Here is an 8,450-nt window from a genome sequence, read left to right on the forward strand (position 1 = left end):
ACAGTCAAAACTCTTAGAAATCCATTGGTTTAATGTTTGTTTGTCCTAAGTTGTTAAGTTCTTAATATTTGATTTTCGACTGGATCTGAATTAGTTGGCTTTTGATGCTAATAAGGTCCTCATTATTAGCTCAATGTTCCCAGGGCAGGTGTCTCTGACCATGCCAGGGTGAGGTTTGGAGCTTATCTTCCTTAATAGAGCTCACCTGGTGGAACAATGCCCTGGAAAGAAACTTAAAATACTTTTCCTGCAGGACAAAAGCAAACAAAGCCCTGGACTAAAGTTACATCAAATTTTTTTTAGGCTGTTATGTACTGCAACACACTGAGGGGGACATGAGGGTCAGTGAGGTTTCTTGTTTATCTTTTTTTGGTTTTTTTTTTTTTATTGTTTGGGGGTGTTTAAAATTTTTAGGATGTTTTTTGATTTTGGGGTTTTTTTGGGGGGGTTATGTTTTTTTAATTTTGGGGGATTTTTTCATTTGTTTTTTATTTTTGGTTCTTTTTTTCAGGATTTTTTGGGGGTGGAGTTTTATTTTATTTGTTTTTTGGGTTTTTTGGGGAGTTTTTTATTTTTGGAGGGTTTTTTTTGGTTTGGTTTGGGGTTTTTTTTTTACTTTTTTGTGGGTTTTTTCCTGTGTATGTTTGGTTCTTTGTGTGGTGTTTGGTTGTTTTTGGGGTGGGGTTGGGGGGATTTTGGGCTTTTTTGGTTCTTTGTTTTGGGAGGGGGTTTGGTTTATATTTGGGGGGGGGGGGTTGGGGGTTTTTTTATTGTTGGGAAGGTGGTTTTGTTTGCTGTTTGGTTTCCTGTTGGATTGTTTTTTGCTCGGCTCCTGTCGCCGCACCAGCTGTCAGTGAGGTGCTGCGGCTGCCCTGAGGCTCTGAGGGGAGCGCTGAGGGAGGGAAAAAGGGCGGGAAAAACCGGTCCGCGCCGGTTCGGGTGCAGCTGCCGCTCCCTCAGAGCTGCGGCGGGGAAATCACCTCAGCTGTGCTTGTCGCGGCGGGGCGGCGGGGGCATATAAACCACCTGGGAGCCGGTGTAGGACAGAGCTTGGGCTGTGGCACCGAGGAAGGAGGGACGGCATCATCGCAGAACTGCACGGTGCTCAATTTGTTCGGAGAAAAGCGAGAAGTAAGTGTGAGGGCACAGCGAGAAGTTCATAGGGAGGGAATGCTGGAGCTCGAACCGGCTCTGCCCGCCCCTGTCAGGGTGCCGGGGGGATACATCAGCCGTGTGGGAATCACCCCTGGGCTGAGACACAGAGGGGGAAAGTGTCACAATGTTTCACTTCGTGAGGGGAAAAGCTGCGGTAACTCTGAGGGCAGGGCAAAGGAACTCTGAGGGCAGGGCACCAGCCTCATAATGGAAGAATGTTAGAGTTCCCTGGCATCACCTGTGGGCTGCAGGATGAACATTTTGGAGCAAAATTGAGCAGTGTGAGAACAAAAGCTGCAGTAATCTGTGGAGTACATGTAGTGGACATTGTTGGCGGGAAAACCTGAGGCAACATGTAGCTGGGAAAATGGGGACACGTCTGAGGTAATTTGTGGAGCAAAGGCAGAGAAAAATTTGTGATAAAACCTGAGGTAATTTTTGCAGGGTAGAAGGAGCATCTTTGATATGAAATCTGGGATAGCAAAGAAAGGTGATGCTCAAAAAGCTGGGCTGAAAATAAAGCCCTATAGTCAGGTGTCTGTAGAGCAGGTATTTCTGTATTGCAGTGCTGGAGGTGAGGGGGATTTCCCCACCTATCTCACCTGCCTTTGTTAAGTACTCTGCTTTATTTATACAGTAAATAGCACTTAATGTTATTATGTTATTATAGCATATGTTAATGTTATAGTATATATTGATGTTATTGTGTTCTCATATACGCGCCGCAACAAATTTGGTTTTTGGTTTGTGTTTTGGGGGTTAGGTTTTTGTTTTTTGTTTATGTTTTTGGGTGTTTTTTTGTTTTTGTGGTTAAAATTTTGGGTTTTTTTTTTTTTGTTTTGGGTTTTTTTTTGTTTGGTTTTTTTTTTTTTGTTCTTTTTTGGTTTTTTAGGTTTTTTGGGGGGGTTGGTTTTTTTTTTTTGTTTTCTTGGTTTTTAACCTTTTTGGGGCCCTATTTTTGGGGAGTTTTTTGGTTTTGGGTTTTTTTGGTTTTCGAAACTTTTTTTTGGTTTTTGGGATTGTTTATTTTTTGGGATTTTTTTTGTTTTGGAAATGTTTTGGCTTCGTTTTGGTTTCTTTTTGGGGGGGTGGGGGGTTTGGGGAGGTTTTTTGGGTTTCCTTTTTTTTGTTGTTGTTTTGGTTTTTTATGTTTTTTTGTGTGTGTGGTTCTGCGTGTGGTGTTTGGTTGTTTTTTTGGAGGGGGTTGGGGGTTTTTGGGCTTTTTTGATTCTTTGTTTTGGGGGGTTTGGGGGCTTTTGGTTTGTTTTTTGGGGGTTGGGGTTTTTGTTTATCTCTTTTGGGGTTCTTTGTGGGGGTTAAAATTTTTAGGGTGTTCTTTGTTTTTTGGGATTTTTTAGATTTTTTATTTTGGGGTTTTTTTTGGTTTCTTTTTAATTTTTGATTCTTTTTTTTCAGGGTTTTTTGTTTTGGGGTTTTTAGGTTTTTTTGGGTTTTTTAAATATTGGGGGTTATTTTTTGGTTTTGGCTTTTTTTTTGGTTTGGGTTTTTTATTTTTTGGGGGGGAGTTAATTTTTTTGGGTGTTTCTTGGTTTGGGGGGTTTGGGGTTTTCTAATTTTGGGGTTTTTTATTTTGGGGGGATTTTACGTTTTTTATTTTGGGGGGGATATTTGGTTTTTTTAGTTTTTGGTTAATTTTTTGTTTTTTCGGGGTTTTTTGATTTTTGATGTTTTATTTTGGGGATTTTGGGAGTGTTTTTTGGTTTCATTTTGGTTTTTTGGTTTTTTTTGTTTCTTTTTTTATCTTTTTTTTTTTTTGGTGCTTTTTTCACGTTTTTTTTTGCTTCTTTTTTCACTTTTTTTGTTGCTTTCTTTTCACTTTTTTTGCTTCTTTTCTCTTTTTTCTTTTTTTTGCTTCTTTTCTCTTTTTTCTTTTCTTTGCTTCTTTTCTCTTTTTTCTTTTTTTTCTTTGCTTCTCTTTTCTTCTCTTTTCTTTTTTTTGCTTCTTTTTTGGTGGTGTTTTTGGTGTTTGTTTTTTGTTTCTTTTTGGTTTTTTGTTTCTTTTCTGGGGGGTTTGGGGAGGTTTTCTGGTTTTTGTTTGGTTTTCTGGGATTTGTTTATGGTTTTTGCTGTGTTTGGTTCTGTGTGTGGTGTTTGGTTTTTTGGGGGATTTGGGGATTTTTGGTTTGTTTTCTGGGGGTTGGGGTTTTTGGTTTTTGTTTATCTTTTTGGGGGTTTTTTTGTTTTGGGGAAAAGTCTGAGGTGATTTGTGGATGAAAAGGCAGAGGAAAATTTGTGATAAAACCTGAGATAATTTTTGTGGGGCAGAAGGAGCATTTTGGAAGGAAAATGTGAAGAAGTCTCTGGGGGACAGGATGGGTTTTTTTGGTGCAGAATCTGAGACAACTTGTAGGGGATGATGTCATGTTTTTAAAAGAAAACCTCATGTAATGTAGAGGGAAGAAATCAGCTTTTTTTGACGTGAATATTTTGGGGTGAATTTGATGTAGTTTAGAGAGGAAAAATCAGCATTTTTGAGGGAAAATCTGTTGTGAGACAGAAGGCGGAGGTAGCATCTTGGACAGAAAAGCTAAGAAAACAAAGAAGGGTTTGTTTTCAACCGAAAAAGCTAGGCTGAAAATAAAGCCCCATAGATGGATGTCTATAGAGCAGATATTTCTTTATTGCAGCGCTGGAGGTGAGGGGGATTTCTCCACCTAACTCACCTGCCTTTGTCAAGTGCTGTGGTGTATTTATACACTAAGTAGCAGTTAATGTTACTATGTTATAGCGTATATTAATGTTATAGTATGTATTGATGTTACTGTGTCACTATATACCACTGCAACTAATTTACATAAGATGATCTCTAGGTTATAAATAGTTCTTTTGCACTGCAGTTGCGCCTCCCCAATTCAGTGGTTGTGAGGGTCTTGTTGTGATGAAAACTCAAAGTTTTTTTTGCATCTGAGCTTTTCAACTTTGTCTTTGGAACATTATGGTGTTCCTTGTTCTCTCTGGTTGTAACCGGTATAAATTCTGTATTTTGTGGCCAAATGGCATTGCATTTGCCAGTTTCTCATTAGTTCTATACTTGTCAATCTTTGAAGCTATGCACTTGATGAGCTGGGTGTTTGTTTACTTTTTGTTTGTTTGTGTGTTTTTCTGGGATTTTTTTGTTTTGGTTTTTGGGGGGAGGGGTATTTTTTGGAGGTTTTTTTAGGGGAGGAGATTAATTTGGGGGGTTTTGGGGGGTGGTTTGGCAGCTTTTTTAGGGGTTTTTTTTGTATTGGTTTTTTTTGTTTTTTGTTTGGTTTCTTGGGGGTTTTTTGTTTGTTTTTTTGTTTGGTTCTTTTGTTGGTTTTGTTGCTATCTTGCTTTTTTGTTTGTTATTTTGGGTTTTTTGGCCTTTTTTTGGTGGTGTTTTTGGGTTGTGGGGTCTTTGGATTGTGAGGTTTTTGGTGGAGGTTTGTTATTTTGTGCTTTGTTTTGGTTTTTTTGGGGAGGGTTTGTTGGTTTTGTTTTTTTGGGGTTTTTTTTGGGTTTTTTTGGGGTTTCCACTTGGTCAGTTTTTCAGTTTTGGGTTTCTTTTTTTTCTTGTTTTTGCTTTTTGTTTGTTTGGGTTTGTCTATGCAATGTTAAACCACTTGTGAACCATATGTTAGGTATTACATTAAAAGAAGTTACAATCCAAGTTATATTAGTGTTTAGACAGTTGTGGTTTGTATTGCTGTACAAAGTTTTTGTTTCGATTATGTTGCTATAGCAAGCTGTGCTTGGGGTTCTGAAGATACAGCAGCCTGTGGTTGAGGTTCCATAGCTACAGCGAGCTGCACTTGGGGTTCTATTGCTATAGCTGGCTCTGAGGCTCTAGCACACTGTGATTTGAATAAGGAAGCTGTCTTGTAACTCTCACTCAGTTTGTATAGGCATCTGGACGTAGGTGATGTTTTTAGCTGAAAATCTGAGGTACTTTAGAAGAGCACTGTCAGGGTCAGAATGGGGAGCTGAAGACAAAAGTGGATTAGAAAAGTCTTTTGAGTTGTGATGTGCAAAACTGTGCCTTTATTTCTAAACTCGGCAGGGAAATTTAGTGTGGCTAAAACAGTTTTTATCCATAGATTTTGTCAATGCTTTATGCCTAGAAGGTTTTAGAAGTATAAAGAAAAATGTACAAAATTTTGTTGTTTGGAAGAAGAGGTTGCAAACCAAATATCTTCATAGAAATTCATGAAACCTGTTATGATAATGATTAGACTACAAAATCTTTATCAGCAATATTTAGTACAGAGGGTAGCATCTGCAAAAACTAGTATAGTGTAACACACGATTTTGAAGCAGTATTGAGGCAATAATATAGAACAGTGAAAAAAATGATTGTAGGAGTTAATGTCACTTAGTTATACCAATGAAGAGGGAAAGTATCCTTCACATATACCTCAGAAATAAGAGTGGTGTCCCCAGTCAGGCAGGGATTTTGAAATACACACTCTATGAAAAAAATATATTGGAAGACCCACTGTAACAATTAGGCTTTTAAAAGGGTGGCTCGAGGACGTCACTGTAGGGCTGTTGGATAGCCGTCACATTCAGGGGCGGGAGGTGAGGGATCTTCAGGCCTGACCATGTCATTATACATTGGCAGAAGCTGTGGGATGATGAGGTAAGAGGAGCCAGCTAAAGAGGACCAGCAGCAACGAGCTCAAGAGTGGAACGGCGGGGTCAAGAGTGAGCATGATGAGAGCTGCAGCGGCGAGGTCAAGAGTAGAACGGCGGGGCAAGGTGAGCACAGCGGCGGCCTGGAGGTGAAGAAGGGGGCACGAGAGGCCCTCTGGGCAAAGGCCATAGCTCCGTGCTGGGCGACCTCCCCTGTAAGCGAGAGGGGCAAGGTCTTTGCTGTTGTTGGTGTTTTGCCAACATTGTGCTCCTTTGGCTGCCCGGAGAGAGGGGCCACCTTGTAAGCAGGGTCAGAGTCCCTCTCTCCGCACCTGAGTCGGGGACACGGAGCTCTCCCGGCCCCCAGCCCACCCTGTAAGCAGGGCACAGGGCTTCTCCCCGAGCCCGGCAGCTTTCTGCCTAGTCTGCTGGCCCCTGGCCAGCGTGACGCCCCTGTACTCGGGGCGCGTCACGGCCTCTGTCCCTGTGCCACCCCTGAGGAGCCTCAGGGTGGCGAGGCCCCTGCGTGTCGTTCCCGAAGAGCAGGGGCGAGGCCCGGGGCTTTCGCCTTCCGGTCGGCGGTGGGGACGGTTCCTTTGGTCTGGTGTCTGCACAGAGCTTGCTCGCCCTTCCGGGACTGCCTTCCCCTCCCCAGTGTCCCCCTGTACGTAGTTGGCGTGCGTGAGCGAGCGTGGCTGTGCTTTAGACCCCCTTTAGAAATAGGCCAGCGTAGCTTAGACTTCCCAGGAGGGAAGGAGGAGCTGTGTGCAGGCACTGGGCCGAAGGAACCGTCGCCGCGGCCGAGCGGGAGGGGAAGGACTCAGGTCTTGGCCCTGCTTGCCGAGGGCGGCACCAAGCCGCTTAGTGGTAGCGTGGGCACGGTGACCCGCCTGTAGCCAGGGCCCGGGTCTCTGCCTGTGCTGCGCGGCTGCCAGTCCTGACGGCACCAAGCCGCTTAGTGGTAGTGTGGGCACGGTGACCCTCCTGTAGCCAGGGCCCGGGTCTCTGCCTGTGCTGCGCGGCTGCCAGTCCTGACGGCACCAAGCCGCTTAGTGGTAGCGTGGGCACGGTGACCCGCCTGTAGCCAGGGCCCGGGTCTCTGCCTGTGCTGCGCGGCTGCCCGTCCTGCAGGTGCTACCGACCTGCTAGCGCGTCCACGGCCCCGTAGTCGGGGCACGTGTCACGATTTTGTGGAGCCCCTTGTCCCCAGGAGCGGCCCCGGGTCCCTGTAACTCAGGGCTGGAGAGGCTGCTTTAGGCAGGTGACAGGAACGAGAGCGCTCCGTGGCGCTTTGTTGGGAGTGCCGGGCCACGGAGGACGGCCCCGTAAGTGGGGTTGTGTGCGTCCCCGGGCCTCGGCGGGCGGTTGGAGGGACCCCCTGTAATCAGGCGGGTATCCCTGGTCCCGGCCTTTTAGGGGCCTGGGGCCAGGAGTGACGGGGCCGGGCGTGTGCCCTCCCTGTCCTCGGGGCTGGGCTCCCGGCCCCTCGGCCTTAGGCCACGAGCTTGGACTGGCGTGACTATCGAGTGTCAAGTGTCGAGTGTCGTTCCTGTCGCCGTGGGGGAAGGCCGAGCTCCGTGGCCCCTCGGGTGTCGACCGGCCTGTAAGCAGGCTTGCGTGTCTGGGAGCCTCAGTGCTCCCTTTAGCCGGCAGCCTAGGTGGGGGTTAGCCCCCCGGAACCGGAGAGGAGAAGGAGCCCCTCCGCAGGCCTCGGGGCCCAGAGCCGGTGCTCTGGAGTCCCGGGCACTTTACAGTCCAGGCAGCGGCCGGAGGCCCCTGTAAGCAGGGCTAGCAGCCTCTTTGGCCGCTGCTCTGCGTGCCCAGCTTCATTTGCCCAGAGGGCCTCGCTCCCAGCGCCGGATGGGACTGCGCCGGACGTCGCGATGGTGAGCCAAGCTGAAGTTGGGGGCTTTTGTGGAGCTGGGGCGGGGGGCTGGTGTCTGCGGGTGGTGGCTCGAGGATCTCCCCCTGGGGCTGCTGGGTGGCCGTTCCCCTCGGGCGTGGGAGCCGGAGCCGTTGGGTGCTGAGTGTCTCGTCGTCTGTCGGCAGAAGCCGTGGGACGACGAGGCAAGAGCCAGCGAGGCGAGAGCTGCGGCGGCGAGGTCAAGAGTAGAGCGGCGAGCTCAAGAGTAGAGCGGCGAGGTCAAGAGTAGAACGGCGGGGCAAGGCGAGCGAAGCGGCGGCCTGGAGGTGAAGAAGTGGGCGCGAGAGGCCCTCTGGGCAAAGGCCATAGCTCCGTGCTGGGCGACCTCCCCTGTAAGCGAGAGGGGCAAGGTCTTTGCTGTTGTTGGTGGTTTGCCAACGCTGTGCTCCTTTGGCTGCCCGGAGAGAGGGGCCACCTTGTAAGCAGGGTCAGAGCCCCTCTCTCCGCACCCGAGTCGGGGACACGGAGCTCTCCCGGCCCCCCAGCCCACCCGGTAAGCAGAGCGCAGGGCTCCTCCCCGAGCCCGGCAGCTTTCTGCCTAGTCTGCTGGCCCCTGGCCAGCGTGACGCCCCCGTACTCGGGGCGCGTCACAGCCTCTGTCCCCGTGCCACCCCTGAGGAGCCTCAGGGTGGTGAGGCCCCTGCGTGTCGTCCCCGAAGAGCAGGGGCGAGGCCCGGGGCTTTCGCCTTCCGGTCGGCGGTGGGGACGGTTCCTTTGGTCTGGTGTCTGCACAGAGCTTGCTCGCCCTTCCGGGACT

General features: G+C 47.8%; 1 long non-coding RNA gene across 1 annotated transcript; it reads left to right on the forward strand.

Annotated features, from left to right (window-relative positions):
- The first annotated feature begins 930 nt into the window (after nt 1-930).
- LOC146443840 (uncharacterized) lies at nt 931-7,905 on the forward strand. Its single transcript, XR_014849327.1, has 4 exons — nt 931-1,131; nt 5,759-5,841; nt 5,877-7,655; nt 7,819-7,905. It is a non-coding gene; the product is annotated as an uncharacterized LOC146443840 (long non-coding RNA).
- Nucleotides 7,906-8,450: the final 545 nt, after the last annotated feature.

This window comes from Lichenostomus cassidix, chromosome 1Aa (genome assembly GCF_008360975.1).
Source record: "Lichenostomus cassidix isolate B80296 chromosome 1Aa, HeHo_3.0, whole genome shotgun sequence".
NCBI lineage: Eukaryota > Metazoa > Chordata > Aves > Passeriformes > Meliphagidae > Lichenostomus > Lichenostomus cassidix.